At 35.9% G+C, this 18,776-nt stretch overlaps 1 protein-coding gene across 19 annotated transcripts in view; it reads right to left on the minus strand.

The window, feature by feature from the left end:
- Positions 1-18,776, minus strand: part of ZNF521 (zinc finger protein 521) — an 847,543-nt gene that overhangs the window by 136,557 nt on the left and 692,210 nt on the right. The window lies entirely within an intron of this gene.

Here is an 18,776-nt window from a genome sequence, read left to right on the forward strand (position 1 = left end):
CATAGTGCCTTACAGCTGGGAAGGGAAATAAGTGCTTTTGATTCTAAATGTGAGGCTCCTTGATAAAAGCAGTCTTTATGATTTCACATCTTTATTACTATGTCCTGCATATAGCTCAGGATGTATTAGATGAACTCCATAAAGAAAGTCTTGGTTAAGTTTTCCAGAACACCCTTAAACATAAATTCCTTTATGATGAAATTTGATATTAACAATTAAAAACCACCTTGGAAAACAAAATAAAGCATCCTGAAATAATCCATTTGTGAGAAAATGACATTAATAAAATCATGTCAATGATGGTTTAAGGCAGTCTTATAGAGTTATCAATTCTTCATTGGCAATTGTAAAAATTGCTTTACTCATGGTAGCAATAGAAAATATTGATCTGAAAATTGCAATTAATTTTTAAACCACTCAACAAACTCAAAGTTATCGCAAAAAAGTGAGTGCCTTTTATTAGCAGCTAAAATTCAAAACGCTGTTAATGACAAATTTTCTTAATATTGTCACTTATAGTATTTGCTTCTGCTACAGAGGATGATATTTCTTGTAAAACACAGAAACTCAGGCACATTTCCAATGGAAGCTTTCTACATAATATAATGGGCTTTGTATATTAGGCATGTTGTGAATTGAGTGTGTTAGGTCTAAATGTAACACGGACTTGAAAAACCCTAACAATCACCAAGGAAGATTTACTGCGCTGAGCTGTTTACAAGATGCTTTTGATGGTGACATATAGAGCAACATGTGTTGCGTAAATAACATCTATCCCTTTTTTAACAATATTTCCCTTTAGAACTAGTTAGAAAATATTTCTTACTCCCAGATGACCTACATTATATATTGTTTATTAGCATACTTCTAGCATTATTCCTGATATGTGACCTTGCTGAAAAACAAAGAAACATAAACTTAATGGCTAGTCTTTTCTCTTGTTAGCACAGTAAAACATACAATATGTCGAAAACTGTCTCCAAAAATGATGACTGATGAATATGTTGGCAGAATATACTGGGGCTTTTTTTTCCTGGTCTAATAATAAAGAATAAAATCACTTGACAAGCCAAAATAATAAAATACCAGCACTTACTACTGCCTTCAAAATGAACTGACACATTTGAAGGTCTATGTATATATTTTCTTTTATCATTGAAAGAAAATGCTTTTGTCACTACTGAGAATTCAAATACTAATTCTACTCTTAAGACAGTTTTAAAATGTTACATTCTATTGTTATTAACAGAGTCATATTCTGATATACAAGGTCCTAAATTTGGGGCTAGATGGAATAAGAATTTAATGTGATCAAAAACAATATACCATGGTCTTAAAATGCTTTTAGATTAATTAAATTACACTTCATCTCACCATACATCTCACATTTCCCAAAAACAAAGCGGTGATACCCAAATCGAGATGTGTTTTAGTTTTCTTTTTAAAGCCATGGTATAAAATTCATTCTTACCCTTAAATGGTCCTTTTTTGTTAAAAATTTTTTATTTTATTTTATTTTGGGGCCACACCTGCAGCATATGGAAGTTCTTAGGCTAGGGGTTGAATCGGAGCTGCAGCTGCCAGCCTACACTGCAGCCACAGCAACACCAGATCCGAACTGCATCTGTAACCTACACCACAGCTCACAGCAACCCCAGATCCTTAACCCACTGAGCGAGACCAGGGATCAAACCCGCATCCTCAGAATACTAGTCAGATTCGTTTCTGCCAAGTCAGGAAGGGAACTCCAAAACATTCTTTATTATAATTAAAGACTCTGAGCAAAATATTTGAAAGACCTCTGCTTGCGTGCCCCTCCCCCATATACCATCTTTACATAAAGTGTTGACCTTGAGGGGCTCATACTCTTGGAGGTAAAACCATTCCAATTTTCCAATTTTACATAGCCGAGTTTATGAAGGAATTCCTCCTCGTTCTAGGCCCAAATCTGCTTTTCTGCTACTTTGACCCATTGGTCCTAACTCTAGTCTCTGCAGCTATAAAAAACAGGCTGAACTTCTGGTCTCACATAACAGTTACTTTAACCCCTTTGAAATCTGAAAACAGAAATATGGTGCAAGAAGTGCTTTGGGCAACTTTCACCATCCTCATTACTTTCTTCCAATTCAATCTTTACATATACAGAACCCGAAATTAAACACAACACTCCAGGGGTGCCCTGACCCATGCTGACTACAGCAGGACCATCACCTCTCTTAGGACAATCACTTCCTTTTATATAGAAGACAACAAAAAAAGTCAAGTGAGATCATTTCTTTTAAAAGCAGATAAAAGTAGAAACAGAACTTCCATTGTTTGGGCCCCAGATTGGCCTTTATCAACGCTTAAGTTGTCAATTTACTTGAAATGCTAATTTAGTACAATTTTTAAAAGAGACTTTTTTTCATTAGCCTTTTTTAATGTGCTACTTGGGAGTGGGGTTGTCATTTCCTGATTGTTCTCTTTTGTTTTCTGATACTGATAGATGTAATTATCAAGGATACAACTTTTTCTCAGCACCTCATTATTTTTGATTGATTTTGAGAACAATTTAAATGTGCCTTTTTGACATTCTTGTTTTCAGTTATACTCTGGTTAAGGTACTCAGAGACTTTCAGAAAAGAGCATCTCATAAATTAAAAAAAAATGATTAAAAACCCACATTATTCTGATTAACCCCCTCCCCATTCAATCTATATTCCATTAGGACTTAGGCTTCACATTTAGCCTCTTCAAATTAAAAAAAAATTACACTTTGTAGTTGTAATTGCTTTGATTTTTTTAAACAAAACACCACACATAAAAAAAAAAAAAAATCAATGAGTCCACAGTAATCCTCAAAAACGGAAAAGGAAAAAAAATCTCAGTTGCCACTGTCAAAGTGACTATTACCACGAATCTCTTGTTCTGAAAATTGGTAATTAAAGGCACAGAAGCATCATGGTTTTTCAGGAGGAAGTGTCGTTCATGCCTTTTTGATGAGGGAAAGCTTTCTTTATTGAAGGCTGAGAGTAAGGAATGAGAAAATTAGAAATTTACCACTTGTCATACCATAAAACGGTCAAGGATAATCATTAATGAATGCTACAACTATCCAGAAAAAGGTTATTCTGAAATAAACAATTTTCATCCTTTGATAACAGCAAAGAGAAAGATGTACCTTTACAGTGACAGATCATGTGGTATTCACTGTAACCAGACTATTTAGCCTATGATGACTAATAATGGACATTATGGGTCGCTCAATGTGATGCAGTATCAAGTATAATATATCATAATAAAGTACTCGTATCTAAAATGCATACTAGAATCGATCCAAGATTTTAGATGGAATATTCCAATTTTCAGGAAATGCAGGGATAGAAGAAAAAAATGTTTATTTGACGGAAAAAAAATACACAAATCCAGAATAGTCTTCAAAACAAATCAAGAATATTTTTAGCCTGTTATCTTCAAAAATACACTGTCATCAGGGGAAAAAATTGGAGCGACTGTCCTCAAATGAAAGAGATATAAAAGAAAACAACAACTAATAAAGGTAGTGTGAGATAAATGTAACTTGTGGTTTCTGATTTGGGGCAAAAACAGCTATAAAAATGGTTTTTGAGGAAATTGGGGAAATTTGAATATCAGCTTGTTATGAGATGATATTGGGGAATTACCACTGTTAAATGTCTCAGATGCGATAATGGTATTGTGGTTACATGGGTAAATGTCTTTTTTTGTTAGGAAATGAATACTGAATATTTAGATGTGAAATGGCATGGGGTTTGCAATTTACTTGCAAGAGACCCAGGGAAAAAAAATAATAATATGGTCACAGATAGAGATGGCTAAATGTTAACAATTTTTAAATCTAGGTGCAAGCTTGAACATTTTCATGATGAAAAGTGGGAATAAATGGATAGGGTAATTCATAATGTGTCATTTTGTTAACTTGTGTGTGTGTGTCTGTGTGTGCATGCACGCTTGCTTTTTAGGGCCGTCCCCATGGCATATGGAGGTTCCCAAGCTAGGGGTTGAATCAGAGCTATAGTCGCTGGCCTACGCCACAGCCACAGCAACGCGGGATTGGAGCCACATCTGCGACCTACACCACCACAGCTCCTGGCAACGCAGGATGCTTAACCCACTGAGTGAGGCCAGGGATCACACCCACATCCTCATGGATACTAGTGAGATTTGTTTCTGCTGAGCCACGACGGGAACTCCTGTCATTTTGTTAACATTAAACCTAACTTGTTAACCCCATCTCCTCTGTTCATTTTACACTCCCATATTTGTTGTACACCAAAAATAATTTGTGCTTAGTTGTTATAGTTTTGCAAATATTTTTGTATTTAAAGGGGGATTTTTTTTTTTTTTTGGTTTGTTTTTCACAAATCTAATGTATAAACCTTAAGAGGGCAGGAACCATTACTTACATCCATTTCTATAATAAAGTAATAAACATTTCCTACAATTGCATCATGCTTTACAGTTTATAAATTACGTGAAAACTCACTTCTAAGGGAAGGAACTGTGAGAGTAGATAAAGGAGGGATTATCATCCTCATTCACAGATTAATTAAATGAACTGTCCTAAGTATTAAGGGCTATGAATACGATAACCAAGACCAATATTCTACTCTCCCACCCACTGACTTTTAACACTGTTTGAACTGTGATCATGTGCAAACAAATTTATAAATGCATTTTAGGTGCATTTTGAATGAAGGCTCTCCATAGAGTTGTTTAGTGCCCTGATCTTTGACAATTTTAAGGATGATATGAGAACAGTGGATGACAATGAAGAAACTGTTTCTAGCTACCTTTGCCTCAGGCTCCCAGTCCCAGACCTAGAGCAAGATCCACAGGGCAAAAATGGCTCCCTAAAGTCCCCCATGCTTCAAGATTTCCTCTTGCTCTCAGTGACCTGAAGTCTTATGGTCATATTTTTAACTGTATATTTACAGTCATTTGTCCTTCTCAACATTGCAAGAACAATTTCAACCTGAGTATTCATGTATATCTCTAATTCTGACATTTTTCAGTGATTGCTTCTTCAGTTTTTAAGTCTCTCGCACACTCTCCATTCACTTCTCCTGGAACTCCCAGTAGACACAGATCTCAACCATTTTTCCATGCATATTTAGAAAACCAGTTTGTCTTCTATGTGCTGATCTAGGTGATTTTCTCTGTACTCTTACAAACCACTGGTTCTCTCTTCATTGGTGTGCAGTCTAGAGTTTATCCTATCTACCAAACTTTTATTTCAAAGACCTGGTGTCATTTCTAACCTTCCTAATTTTAAGAACGAGTGTTCTTTTTTTAAAGAATTTCTATTTGGATTTGCTCCACAATTTGCTGCTCTTTTAGTGGAAAAAAATCATAGTTTAATTTATATTTCTGAGCTTCTAAATAGACTTATTTCAAAGTCTTTGTCAGACTGTTCCATATAATTAATTTCTTCTGGGGGGAAATCTTAGTCTCATAGCAGTTGGGTTTTATTTCTTTGTGTGTTTACTTTACTAGCATGAATCTAATGCATCATTCACATATTTTGGAATCTTGGTTTGAAGCCCATCTGTAGTGGAGGGTTTTTTTCCTATGTGCTTATTCCTCCCTTTCCAGCAGTTCTGCCACTGCTTCTACTAGGCCATTCAGGATACCAGACCAGACTGGGTCTCACAGGGGCATTTCCTGTGTATCTGCTCACTTCAGGGATGTAGGGAGCACTGTGAGCTGAACCACAGGACCAGCATATGGCTAATTCAGTTTTAAGTCACAAACTATATCTCTCTTCCTATCGCTTTAACTTTCCAGCTCAAAAGCCCTAGATCCATGTATTGATCAACAACAGAATCTTTTTTCTAGTGTTTTATCATGAGCAATGAATTTTTCTCCAGGCCCTGCTTTAGGGAGCGGTCTGGCTTTGTCCCATACATTACAAGAAGTCTAGATACCATTTCTTATTTCTGGAATAGAGTTCAGCAAATCCCCTGGTTTCAACCTTGATAACTACTTGGTTTTTATATTTGGTTCCCAGATCTCAAAGATGGACAGCTCTTTTGAACTTAACTAGATCCATTTGGTTTTATACCTTTATATTTAGTCTATCATTGGTATATGTTTGGAGCATCAGAGCATGAAGTTACAGAGCCATCTTTCAAGGACATCCCTCAGCCCCCAGGCCCCTCTATGTCACTGATCCCAAACTTTGGCAAGGAAAAATTAGTCTCAGACCAGCTAAGGACCCCTTGAAATTAAGATGTGTATAATAATGCTATATAATATCTAGTCCAAATGTACCCCAAAGTCTTAGCAAGAAAGCAACTTTAGGATCCTTTTTCTGCAATTAGTTACTACGCAGTGGCTTCATCATTTAGCTGCATGACAAATCATTTAATGACCCTGTCTTAGTTTCCTTCTCTGTAAATTAAAAATAATAAAACTTACATTTAAAGTTGATGTGAGAAGCAAGTAAGAACTATATAAAAGTGCTTAGTACCATGCCTACCTTGTAGCATGTCTGCATTAAACAGTAACTACCTTTATTACTCTTTACTTGACAGGTTATTATGGGGATGGAATGGAATACTCTATGAGCTGTAAGGCACAACAAAGTTGCTTGTCAAAGATTATTTCTCACTCTTTTATGTGGACTTAAAAACCATATTAAATTTCTTTAAACTATAATCCAGTGCTTTAGATTGTATGGCAACTAGCAAGGGCCAAAAAAATGTTTCTTCAATAAAGCTTTAAAAAATAATAGCATAAAGAGATCATAAGTTGGTGACAGCGTTGTGGGATGGAAAGGAAGAGGAAGGTAGACAATGCAAAAAAAGCTTCAACATCCTTTGGAAAAATTTTTTTTAAAAAAGCTCCTTTCAAGGACTATAGCGGTATCCATTACCATTCCAAGTACAAATATATTAATTACACATGAGACATATATTTAAGATTGGTGGCACCTTTACTTGGCAGTATTTTGTTAGCAAGCAAATGGATATTATACGTGAGTGAAAATAATGAACCTACAGCTTTCCATAAACACTCAATACTTCAAACATTTTACTAATTTAGTTTGGTCATTTTCCAAGTAATTCTGAATTTATGTGAAAATAAGCTACTGAACTGAGAGGTGGAAAAATAGGTGAAAAAAAATGAAAGCTACTAACGAGGAGAAGCTCACTCAAATAATTGATTTGAAGACACCAGTATCAGTTTTCTATTGTGTTTTCCCATGGTGGTTAAAAGGGAGATACTCTTATCTTACAGATGTAATCACTGTTCAGATATTAAAGACATATAGCATTGTATAGAACGTTTGGCATGTGCTAAGAGCTTACTAAGCAAGTGATATTAAACATGATTCCTAAATTCAAGGAGGAAAGTATGCACCCAAAACATAAACCATTCTAAGTATTTTGCCCACCTAACACGGCAAAGCACTTTGGGGCCACAGGCCAGGCATGGCCAGCAAAGAGAAGATAGTGACAACATGCAGATAGGACAGGTTAATATCCAAAGAGTCCAAAGAGTCAGGAAAAGCTCCCTGCATGAGAAAAGACTTCAGCTGAGGTCTAAAGTGGAAATAATTTCCATGAGTTCAAAACCGAGTTACAAAAGGTCTACTTTATGCCAACCAAGTTGCTCAGTCTGGAGGAAGTATTTGGTGAACAAGGAAAGTAATTCAGAACAGAAGAAAGGCTAAAGAAGACTGCTCTGGACAGGAGAAAGGGAGAGACAACAACCTAGTCAGAGGCAATCTAGAAAAAGATTTTTGTTTTAAGTAACTCAGAAAAATGCACATTTTTTCCTTGCAAATTTCACACATATGGTCTAAGAAAATAAAATGTATATATATTTAAGTATAATCATTTTACAAATAAAATCCAAAACTCCACGAAGATATAAATTTAAGTTACTGTTATTTTTGAAATCAAAGGGTAAAAAAAGTCAAACCAGACTTTTTTTTTTCTTCAGATTTTCTCGCAAATCTCTTTGAATCTAAGATAAAACAGCATTAAAATATTTTATTCCTGAAGTTCCCATTGTGGCTCAGCAGAAACATGAGGAGTATCCAAGAGGCGGGTTTGATCCCTGGCCTTGCACAGTGGGTTAAGGATCCAGTGTTGTGAGCTGTGGTGTAGGTCACAGACGTGGCTCAGATCCTATATTGCTGTGGCTGTGGCGCAGGCTGGCAGCTGCAGCTCGGATTCGACCCTTAGCTCAGGAACTTCCATATGCCACAGGTGCGGACTACAAAGCAAAATAAATAAATAAATAAAATAAAATATTTTATTTTCAAGGTATCACCAAGTCAAAAATCAGAAAATAACTGAATCTGCAAAAATGAAAAATTCCAAAACTGTACTCATTAAAAAATAAAACCTAGTGTCAAAGACAGAGTAAATTCTAAGAACTGCACCAAACAAATTTCATGAAAGGAGTTTATTACCTTGATATTCATAAAGAATCATTTCATTTTTTCAGTTCAAAATGAATTACCTCCTAACAAATTTCCCTTTTTATGTTCTTGAACTTGATGTCTAACATTAAAAACTGAATCTAACCCCAAGTTTCCCTTGGAGAGAGATGCTTTATTAGGCTTACTTCTCTATTTCCAATCCTCACATTTCACATTTCTCCTGATTCATATAATTTTTTTTTTTTTTTTTTTTTTTTTTGCCTTTTGGCCTTTCCTAGGTCCACTTCTGCAGCATATGGAGGTTCCCAGGCTAGGGGTCCAATCAGAGCTGTAGCCGCCAGCCTACACCAGAGCCACAGCAACACAGGATTCGAGCCATATCTGCAACCTACACCACAACCCATGGCAACACCTGGTCCTTAACCCACTGGACAAAGCCAGGGATCGAACCTGCAACCTCATGGTTCCTAATCGGATTTGTTAACCACTGAGCCACGACGGGAACTCCTCTCCTGATTCAGATACTGGAATCTCTTTCAAGGGATCTTGCTTATCTCCTTAAAAGACATCTTCATCTAGATGACCTCATTTAATGTTACACATTCAACTGCGGTTGGTTTCTATGCCACTGCAAATTTACCTGAATCAATCTCCTATAATGCTATCCATAAAGTAAACAGTCAATAAATTGTGTTTACTGATTTTCCAAGGGGCATCCCATTAAGAGGCATCCCATAGTCATCAACCTCACTCCTCAGGTACCACCCAGGACTTGTCTATTTAGTCTGCAAAATCTCTCTTTTACCTTACACAACACTGGAAATCAGTGAATTGGAAGAGGCCGAATAACACAAACCAAATTGTTACTGTTTTAAAAAAGAAAAGTTTAAAAAAAAAGAGAGAATGTGGGAGTTACCATTGTGGCTAAGTGGTTAAAGAACCTGACCAGTATCCATGAGGATGCCAGTTCAATCCCTGACCTCGCTCAGTGGGTTAAGGATCTGGCGTTGCCGTGAGCTGTGGTATAGGTCGCAGATACGGCTTGGATCTGATGTTGCTGTGGTTGTGGCGTAGGGTGGCAGCTACAGCTCCAGTTGGACCCCTAGCCTGGGAACCTCCATGTCCTGCAGGTACGGCTAAAAAGACCAAAAAAAAAAAAAAAAAAAAAAAAAAAGTTAAAAAAAAAAAAGCAAACACATGCTGGTTCTTTTTGATTTAGGACAGGGAATTTGCCCCTGGTTACCCATGACTATAATATTTTGCTAGTTCCCAGTATGCAGAGATTTATGATTCACAGTAATTACTTCCTATATTGACTGTTTCATAAACATTTATATCATTCAGGGAAGCTAAGAAAATAGGAGTGGGGGAATAGTAGTTTAAATAATGAGCCTTTTATCAACATAAATCTGAGGAGGAAAAGAAGTAGTCAAAATTTTTGCGTTATACTAAAGTAGAATCTATTTTCCTTGTCAAATATTTCAACCATATAGATTGTTTTCACCTTAAAAATCTGAAACCTCCCTTCTGTTGCAGTGTTGTCGAAATGAAGAGGTGTGGCTCGTATACACTGCGGATATACAGTTGGAGAGATGAAGAAGTAGGACGTTAAGTACTTTGTTACAACACCACTGAATTGCACCATATGCCCATGGAGATCCAATCCCAAAGAATGAAAATAAAATTTACAGTCTCACCATAGACCAGGAGAAAGTTTTGCGGGAGAGAGAGCATTTTGAATCCATTAAGACATATTTTCTTTTTCTTTTTCCTTTTTTTTTCCCCTGGACATACCAGATAGGGTTGCCATTAAAAGCGTTTTTTTTTGTTTTTTTTTTTTCCTTTTTCTTCTTCTTTTTATGGCCACACCTGTGGCACATGAAAGTTCCTGGGCTAGGGGTCAAATCGGAGCTGCAGCTAAGACCTATGCCACAGCCATGACAATACTGGATCGGAGCCACATCTGTGACCAGCATCACAGTCTGCAGCAACACCGGATCCTTAACCTACTGAATGAGGCCAGGAGATCATACCTGTATCCTCACAGAGACAACATCGGGTCCTTAACCTGCTGAGCCACAATGGGAACTCCAAGACATAGTTTCTTAAGCATATAACTTCTGCCCTAAAAGCAAGGTGGAAAGGTAGATAGGTTTGTGAATGCTTTAATTGTTTACTCGAAACTCATCATAAATATCCAAAGGCTGACAAAGAGAGGAGTTTTAGTTAATAGTAAGTAAAAAACATTCCCTCTTGATTCTCTTATAATTCATGGCATGTTGTATCAGAATTATTTCCATAAAACCGATGTCTCCCTAGAAGGCTGGAGGAGGTGGGAGAGGGTTCTGTCTTAACCCATGTTGTGTCTGTGCAACACATAACACACATATTTACACGCAAGCAATTAAGGTGTTGAATGATTCAGACCTGTTTGTGGTAAAATAAAACATCTTTGCTTCCTTCCACTTCTCTTTCGATGAAGACTCCCATAGAGCCCCAGTGCCTCTGCTGTTTACATTCCTAATCTATCCTTCCAGCTATTCCTCTGTTTGTCGTAGGAAGACTGCACATTCCGGAAGCTTGCGTCTTGTCCACAGACCACCCTCCCTCTCATTTGGGTCGTATCAGTTACCCTTTTTTTGCTTATCTCTTCCTCCCTATTTTCACTCAGGTTCCGCCTTCTCTCCTCCATCCCTTCCACCTGAGCAGCGTTCTCAGTGAAGCATGTCAGACCACCCTGCTTTTTTCCTTCACATTGCTTCTAAAATCCCACCTGCTCCATAAAGCCTGTTAGCAATGACACCCACACAACCTTGCGGGTGTTTCCTTTTTTTGTTCTTGTTGTTTGAATGCTTCCACAGCAAGGTTTTGAGGCCAGAGGTCTGTTTCCTTGACTTTACCTATCATAAGACAGACCACGCAGTGACAATGCCTATCAACGTCAAAGCGGTGGGCTTCTTTTCACGCCTTGATTTAATTGAAATTATTTGGATTTCTTAAATCCTTCCTCATTTATCATTCCAAAAAATATCTTTTTAAAATAAGAGAATCAAATGCCCCCAGAATCTGTGTATTTTCAAAGGTACCAGCACAAGCTTATAAAGAATATGGGGGGGGGGAAGACCTGAAAGGGACAAGTGAGGAGCAACATCCTCCTCCACGCGATGTTCTCATCATAGAAATCAGTGAGGTCCAGAGGCGGGAGGTATCCTCGTAGTGACCCACAGAAAGTGACTCACAGAAAGCTTGAACAAGCTTAGAACTCCAGGTCACCATGAACATAGCTGCAATTATACCATGGGGGTGCACATTTACAAAAAGGAATCCGTATCTATTGCCACCCTGGCTCGCCGCCCGGCTGCAAATTCTTCCTACGACAGAGGAATAGCTGGAAGGATAGGTTAGGAATGTAAACGGAGGAGAGGCACTGGGGCTCTATGGGAGCCTTCATTGAAAGAGAAGTGGAAGGAAGCAGAGATGTTTTATTTTACCACACATATATATATATATACACACAGCAGCTCCTCTTGGCCCTGGACCACAGGATGGCCTCCAGAGTGCCGCCTCTCCATCGCTAGTTCTTTCTACCACCTGCTGCCTGCTTGAGGGGTTCTCATTTCACACTGTCCACTTTTAGCATAGAATTTACTATGTTATATTCAAAGCATCTATTTACACCATATTCTAAAGTTTCCTGTCATGTCAGGAACACAAGTCTTATTTTCCCTCTACGGCTCTGTGCCTGAGACAGAGCTTTTATGGAGTGTCTGAACTACACAGAAGTGAATGGACTGAAGGGAATTGATTCTGGCTTTTTATAAGTATACCTAAGAGTGACTGTTTTCAGAGAAATTTACTGGAGGGAACCAGACTGCTGCCACCAAAATACTTAGGTTCTGCACCATACAATCAGATAAGACCCAGCCTTCCTTCAGATTATCCCAGAAAATTATACTACAGACCTGAAAAACCTCTGCACAATTATTACTGATAGTATCTTATAAAGCTAAAATTTTCCATGTAAAAAATGTCCAAAAATATCAGCTGAGAAAATATGGGGCTCTTTACCAACAGGGCTTCTGCTCCTTGAGAATACTGCTCCACAGTACAGAATATGAGAGGGAACATTAGGGGAAAGTTTGTAATTTCAAGTTTGACATTTTTCATACAATCTGTGAAAGGCATGCCCTGTAATATATTTTAAGTGGTCTTTAAAAGTCCAGGTGATAAATCAATCATTCTTTCAAAAGACATTTTGTAATTTCATTGTTGAATATTCTTACGAGGCATTTGAGAATATTCCTATTTCTAAATCCTGCCACCTCCTCACAATCTTAATACGTGTATGTTTCACTTGAGGAAGGTGTATTTGCTCTCTCAAGGTTTAATTCTTTGCCAAGAGAAACAGGAAACAACATCTATGCTGTTTGCCAATGTGTGCCCCGTGCCTGTGCTCGATGCTGGCCATGTGTCTGAAGCTCAGCAACTGCTGAATGAATGAATGCACTGGATGCAAATTAATACACACAGTTTCGGAATGTCTGTTTTGGAATGATTTAAACTTGTGCAACAAAATGATATCAATCCAGATCCAATTATGGTGCTAAAAAGATCTGTCTTCCACCAAAATAATTTCAGTTTTCCAGTCCTAGTGGGTATAGACATTAAGCTTAGAGGGCTTCCTGCCAGTTTTTCAGCTGTCTTATTTGGTCATTTAGCCCTCCCTCCACCCTTCCTCCCTCCCACTCTCCCTCTTTTCCTTCTTCTGTTCTTTCTCTTTTTTTTAAAAAAAGAATGCTCTTCATTAAACATGCAGTCACTACTCATAATTAACTTTGTATTTGTGGGCATTTCTTTATTACAAGTGCTTATTAAATTAGGAAGCCCACGTTGGCTTGCTTACCATAAGCCACACTTATAAAATGCACAAGATGCTCCTTAGATTTATCTTAAGAAGAGTACATTAACATCAGGCATTGTCAACTAGGTTCATCACTGCCACTTTGATTTCTAAATCATGGCATATCTTTGCTCCAAAATATCTCTCGATTACTTATTTATTAGTAATTTTTTGCATTTTTGTACCTTATTACAAAAATAAATCAAGACATTATGCATTGAAACTACAAAGCTTATCCAAGAATAAAAACAAAGTGAAAACTTCACCACTTTCTTTCCCCATAAACTAAACATATTGGATCTGTGAAGAACACGGCCAGTGGGTTTTAGGCAAATAAATAACATTTCTTTAAAATTAACTGCTTCTTTCACTATTTACTTGCTTCTTGAGCTTAGGAGAAAATGTCTTTAGTATTCATTTACTATGCCTTTTACCTACAATTTTTAATGTCCTTAGATATTATTTCCTTAAGGTTTTTTTTTTTTTTTTTTTGTCCTCTGCTCTCCATGTTTCAATAATACTACTGGATATTTTTTACTTCTTATCTATAATTACTTTTTCCACCTATACATGCAACTATTTACATGCTTTTCTAACTTATATATGTATTGTTGCCCGATGCTGGTGCTGAATAATATTCATCTTTGTGTTATTTATACTCTTTTTGTTCCCTGGATTTCATTGCTTCCAGGTTTGTTTTAATATTTGATTATGCTTTTCTTTATAATCAACTTGGTGGACGTACGATAACTGATTTCAATGCATTTTGACTGAATAATCCATAGCCTTAGCATTAGATAAAAATGTTCTAGATTATAACACAAAACTAACTCAAACATATTTTATATATAAATTATAAGAATGTGTGCATATATGCATAGGGAGATGGGCAGACTTATACATAGATTTATATAAATGATGTACCATATATAACATTTGTTGGGAGCTTCATGCTAAGAACTTTCGTACAAACCTATGACTGAGTCTTCACAATAACCATAAAAAGCAGGCAAAGAATGGATTATGCCCATGTTAGCAATGAAGGAACTAAGGCTTAGGAAAGACTAGTTAGGATCACACAGATGGTTCTGTCAACTGCTATTTAAGTCAGCTTCTTTTCCTAAGTACAATATTTTCTTCTACTACATTATGCAGCATATGCTAAAACTCTTTATAACCATAGAAAAAAATTTCTGAATAACATGTTCACACTCAGTTGAAGACTTGCTTCTGTAATATAATGTTTAAATGAACAAAATCAACCTTTTGCCTTGATACAGGGAATTCTTTTTTTTTTTTTTTACAGGATTTCACTTGCCACTCAATCTCTTTATGTGAATTTCAGAGTCTATTCCATACTTATAAAAAGTCTTATGCTCTATTTATGTGTGGTTCTTAGAGACTGTGTCACCACTTAGTCCTCAGAGAAGTGTTCCTTGTTTCTTTTACCATTTGTTTTAAGCTCCAGCTTTCAACTATTTACCAGTGCTGACTAAGAACCTATGATGCATAAGAAACTCTGCTGAGAAACACGAAGGATACCAAGTAAGCCCTGCCTCCACCCCTCACTGTGGCTCCCTTAGCTGCAGCCATACCCATCCATGGCTATTCCTAAGCCTGCAACACATGCAGCTGCCTTAGGACTTTTGCTTGCAAGTCCTTCCCAATTTGTTTGCTTTGTACACAGATGTCTGCAAAGCTAACTCCTGCCCGGTTATTTGCTCTCTCCTCTGAACTACTTTAGCACTTCTCTAGTACTTCTATTAAGGCACATATTCCATTCTACTTTATGATATATTTATTGCTATCCATTAATTTTTCCGTAGTAAACTATAAGCCCTCAGGGGGCTCTACTGGGAAGAAAGACACATATTCAAATAATGTATTCATCTTTGTATAATGCTTATCCTCTCTTTACAAACCTGATAGCCTAATGCCTTGTATATAGCAGGAAATTAATAAATTTACTATCCTAAGTTGAAGTGCCAGATGAGGAATAAAAAGTTAATGCTGTAGGCTAATGTTCCCCGAAGTATGAGATATATACCACCTTAACCATAAAGCCTGGATACTGCTCTAATTACACAGAAGAAAAAGTCCCACGAAGAGGCTAATACGTCTTTAATGCTTCTACAAAACTTGATAAACTTACTTATAACAATGAAGGAACAGCTTTCAAGATGACAAACCTTTGCAGTTAGAAGTATGTGGTTAGAATTTTTAAAACACTATTTTGTATGAATTGTATTACCTTTATTTTTATCTTATATTTATGACAAGTGATACTGATTGCCTACTAATGGTTCTGATTATGTTGCTTTTTAAGTTATATATTAAATGCTTACAAAGAGCATTTACAACATAGGTAATATATAAACAGTAACTACTAAACACCTGTGAGCCCAACTTAGCTTCTTATGTGGTCTTGCCAGACCATCTATTATTCTGTCTCAACTTGCATTTCCCATAATACTGATGAGAATTGTTATTTTCACATGTTTACTGGATCTTCATGTCTCTTGCCTGTGAAATGCCTGTTCATGTTAATTTCATATTTTCTAATTTGGTGATTTGAGTTTTCTTTTTGATTTGTGGCTATTTCTTAAATTTTTTGGAAACTAATACCTTTTCTAGTCATATGTGTTACATAAATACATTTTATGATCTTGTAGCTTTTATTTTTGCTTACTTTATGGTAACTTTTGGTAAACAGAAGTTATTATGTTTAATGTAGAAGAACATATAAATCATTTTTTATTTTGATTAATACTCTCTCGGTCTTATTTGAGAAATCACTCCCTAATCTAAGGTTATAAAAATTCTCCATTTTTTTCCTAAGATTTATGGTTTTGTCTTTTGCACATTTTTAATACATGGGAACAGTGATTCAATTTTATTTTATTTTATTCTATATCACTAACAAGTTAAAGACTCCATTTATTCCCCCACTGAGGTCAAAAATAGTTCTATTCTTTACTGATGGATATCTCTTTTGGAGAATCTGTATTTTGTTCTGTGGACAAATATCATGCCATCCTAGTTACTGCAGATTTATTATAAATTAACTACCTAGTAGGACAAATCCTACCCTGCCTGTTCCTTTTCTTAGGAGTTTATCTTTTTGTTGTTGTTGTTGTTGTTTTAATATTTTATTGACATATAGTTGATTTACAAAAATTGTGATAGTTTCCACTATACAACAAAGTGATTCAGTTATATATACACACACATCCATTGTTTTTCAGATTCTTTTCCCGCATAGACCATCACAGAATACTGGCTAGAGTTCCCTGTGCTAAACAGCAATGTCTGTGCTATTCCTGACCTTCGGTTCTTCCATACACTTTTTTAAGATGCTTGCCAAATTTCAAAAAAAAAAAAATTTTTTAAATATACATTTTAAAACCTATTGAAATTTTCACTGGAATAGCTATGAGTCCATAGATCAAATTAAAGATAACTGACAGCTTACCACTACTGAGTCTTACCATTCTTTAACAAATTACATCTTATCATTTATTTGGGGCTTTTAAAATATCTTTTAATCATGTTTTATCATTTTCTCCATATCCCACACATCTTAAGATTTATTCCTAAGTACCTATTGTTGTGCTTATTATAAATGGAATTATTTTAAAATTCATATTTTCTAACTTTTTTGGTGGTGAATAAAAAGTTAACTTGTATGAGTTGATTTGTTACCCAGCAACTTTGCTAAAGTTTTATTTATTACAATAATTTGTCCTTAGATTATTTGGGGTTTGTTTATATACAAACGTGACCTCCAAGTGACAGTTTAATTTGATTCTTTTCAACTTTAGTGCTACCTTTTTTAGTTAGTAAATTCATTTTTATTTTCTTTCATTAATTCACCCAGGATGCCTTATTGGTGATTTTATTATAAAATAATTAATTGTATTAAAATTTCTCCACTAATTATAATGCATACTGAAGATGATATTTTAAACGGACTTTATTAGGGTAAGGAAATTACTGCCTATTCCTAATTAAGTGATTTTTTTTTTTAAATCATGAAGGCATGTTGAATTCAATTTTTTCTGCAACTCCTGAGATAAGCATATAATTTATCTCCTTTAAAGTGTTAATCTGGTAAATTTAATTAAATTTTTTTTAAGATTGAACCCACCTTGCATTCTTGTGATAAAATCATTTTAGTCATAGTATAAATTCTTTTTATAACATTCTAGTCAATTTATTTTCTTTGTATTTTGTTTAACATTTTAAAGTACAAAATCATGGGTAAAATTGGCCTAAATTGTTCTTTAACTATCTTTGCCTGGTTTTGACATCAAGATTATACTAGATTCACTTAAATGAACTGGACTATTCCCTCTTTTTGTACTTTCTGGCACTGCTTTGGGATTATGTGTATGTTCTGGTATTTTCTTTGTGGGAAGGTTTTCAACAATTTATTAACTCTTTAATGTTTATGGAGTCAATCTACTTCTCTTTTTCTTGAGTCAGCTTTGGTAAAATATCATCCTCAGACTGTTCGATATAATCAAAACTATCCAGTCTATCCATAAAGTTCTTCATAATATTCTCTTAATCTTTTTTATCTTGGGTGTGTTTGGTGTATTTTGTAAGGTTTTCATTGAAAAATAACATACATACAGTAAACTTCTGTAACCTAAGTATAATATTATTATTATTTTTTTCTTTTTCCCTTTTCTGGGGCTGCCCCCACCGCATATGGAAGTTCCCAGGCTAGGGGTCTAATCGGAGCTGTAGCCACCGGCCTATGGCAGAGCCACAGCAACATGGGATCCGAGCCATGTCTGTGACCTACACCACAGCTCACAGCAAAGCCAGGATCCTTAACCCACTGAGCAAGGCCAGGGATCGAATCTGCAACCTCATGGTTCCTAGTGGGATTCATTAACCACTGTGCCAAGACGGGAACTCCTTTTTTTTTTTTTAATGCTCTTTTTCTTTTTTTTTTTTTTATTTGATTTATGAAATTTTACAAATACCAGTGTAACCACCATATAGATCTAGATACGGAACACTTCTTGCAACCAGCAGAATCCCTTCTGCCCTTTCCCAGTTGATATCATCCCAGAGGTAACTATTCTGCATTCAATCATCACAAATTAGCTTTGCTCATTCTTGAATTTTACATGAATGGAATAGTGTAGTAAAATGTGTCTGGTACCTTTTTCCATCATTTTGCATAGGAGTCATCAAGGCTGTTACACAGCAGTAGTTCATTCTTCTTTATTCTGTGCAGTATTCCATTGTATGAATGAAATAAACTCATACCATTACACAAATGCATTTATTTATTCTATTTTGACAGACATTTTGATTGACTCCAGCTTGAAGCTTATATCCAAAGGCTACTATGAATATTCTTATTCATTACTTGTTAAATATCTTCATTCACTTTTCTTCAGTATAAACTTAGGGATACAACTGATGGGTCATAGAGTAGACTAGTAA

Source organism: Sus scrofa, chromosome 6 (assembly GCF_054392235.1).
Source record: "Sus scrofa isolate SSC_HxYL_T2T_F1_AM1 chromosome 6, Sscrofa_HxYL_maternal_Yorkshire_Landrace_v2.0, whole genome shotgun sequence".
Lineage (NCBI taxonomy): Eukaryota > Metazoa > Chordata > Mammalia > Artiodactyla > Suidae > Sus > Sus scrofa.